The sequence below is a fragment of the Mandrillus leucophaeus genome, unplaced genomic scaffold (assembly GCF_000951045.1).
Source record: "Mandrillus leucophaeus isolate KB7577 unplaced genomic scaffold, Mleu.le_1.0 Scaffold110, whole genome shotgun sequence".
NCBI lineage: Eukaryota > Metazoa > Chordata > Mammalia > Primates > Cercopithecidae > Mandrillus > Mandrillus leucophaeus.
Window position 1 is genome coordinate 4,528,024 of NW_012099210.1, and position 2,535 is coordinate 4,530,558.

Here is a 2,535-nt window from a genome sequence, read left to right on the forward strand (position 1 = left end):
AAACTTGCTGTAAAGTTAACCTAAACGAAACAGGGTAGTATTTATTTAAGGATAAATGTATTGAGCAATGGAATAGAATTGAAGCCAGAAGTAGATCCACACATATATGGTTAACTGATTCTTTATAAAGGTGCCAAAGTAATTTATTGGAAAATGAGTAGTTTTTTTTTAAACACGTAGGATTGAAATAACTGGAATCTAGATGTTACATAACGAAATTCAACACCTATCTCACACCATATTAAGAAAATGAGATTGAAATAGATTATAAGCCTTAATGAAAATTCTAAAACTTAAAAAAACTCTACATAAGAAAACATAAGAGAAAATCTTTTCTGCCTTAAGTTCATCAGAGATTTCCTAGATAGGACATACCCACACACAGACACACACAGACACACACACACAGACACACACACACAGACACACACAGACACACACACACACACACAAAACCGTAAATTACAAAAGGAAAATTAATAAGTTGGACTTTACATAATGAAAACATTTGTTTTTTGAATGACACTATTTAAACAGTGAAAATTCATGCTATAAATTGGGAAAAATATTTGCAAAACACATCTTTTGAAAGACTTGTATCCAGAATACATAATACAATCTTACAACTCAATAATGAGACAAACATCCCATAAAAAAGCAAAAAGACTTGATATTTCATCAAAGAAAATATACAACTGTCAAATAAGCTCATGAAAAGGGACTGAACATTATTATTCATTGTGAAATGCAAATTAAAACCACAGTAAGATACAGCTATGTACCTATTAACTTGGCTGAAATTAACATGAAAATAAGTATTGGCAAGATTGTAGAACAAATGGGAATCCAGAGCTAATGCAAAACGGTATGGCCATTTTGAAAAACAGTTTGGTAGTGTCTCGTAAAGTTAAATATATATCTGTCATATAAACCAGAAATCCTGTGCCTAGAAAAATAAAATTAAGAACTAAGAGAAATAAGAACATATATCTCTGCAAATATATGTATGCGAACCTAGCAATTTCATCTGTAATAGCTAAAACCTGGAAATATACCAATGTTCATCAATTGATGAACAGATTAACAAACGTAGTACAACCACACAAAGGAATACTATTCAGCACCAAATCAACAAATTGTTGATACATGCAAAACCATAAATAAATCTAAAAGCATTATGTTCAGTGAAATAAACAAGACACTAAATAATATGTATTATATGATTCCATGTGTATGACATTTCAGAAAGGGGTTGCCAGGGACAGATGGTGGTAAGAGAGGATTGACTGCAAAGAACCCCTGGGAAACTTTTGTGAGTAAACAGAAATGTTCCATATGCTGATTGTTATGTTGATTATATGAATGCATACATTAATCATAAAACTATACACTAAAAAGGGTGAATTTTATTGTATTTAAATTGTATTTACATTGATGTGTGCTTAACGAAAAATGTATTTGTTTATAAAAATAGAAATGCAGAGAATTCGGGGAACATAAAGCCAACAGTGGCAGTCTAAGGTTTTGAATCTTTCTGAATCTGCATTTAAATCAACAGAGCAACTAAATATCAAAACTCCAAACCCATGAACAGTATTTACCACAAAACTAGCTGACAAAGTATCAAAACATACATGGGGGTAAGCACAGACCATCAAGGGCCATAAATTCATCAGGCTATTGAATGTGCAGGAGAAAGACAGCAATAACTGGGAGTCTGATGGATTTGAGAAAGGAGATCCAAAGAGCCAGTCATTATTCACTGGAAAGCACAGCATGTAGTGGAAAATATCAACCTCAAATGGCCAACAACAATTCTAGTAAAACTACTGGACTCTTAAAAAAAAAGAAAGAAAAAAATCAATATTTTTGATATTTGGACCAAAAATGCATATATTTTTTAAGGGAAGGAAAATGGGATTTTTATCAGATTTTTTGCTAACAGTCACCTTTATTTTGCCTTCCCTGTAAGAACTGCAACACAAGATAGCCAAACGGTAGATGAATGGGAAAATGTCTGTACAAAATTATTCCAGCTACTCAATGAAAACTCTGTGATGAAATTAGAATATCTACATGTTGTAACCGGAGTGAATTAATGGATCTGGGCATTGAGCATTAACAGCTGCTCACATTACAGAAAGAGCAAAGACCAGGCATGATATACTTCTTGATTAAAGAACACACCGCCACATATGGCCTTGCCAAAGACATAGGCTGAGTCTGATGGAACCTCTGGATCCAAGGAGTTAATTTGAAGGAAATTCAGAGTGCAAAAGAATGTGTTAAACTACATCGTTAGTATAGTATCATCAAGGTCCAAACTGTGGAAACCTCTCAATGACCCAGGTTATTCAAAAGTTATGTTATAAGGAAAAGAAAGTGATGGAGGAGTAACCTGTAGATGAGAAGAGACTGGAGGCCGGGTGTGGTTGCTCAGGCCTGTATTCCCAGCACTATGGGAGGCCGAGGCGGGTGGATCACGAGGTCGGAAAATCGAGACCTCCTGGCTAACACAGTGAAACCTCGTCTCTA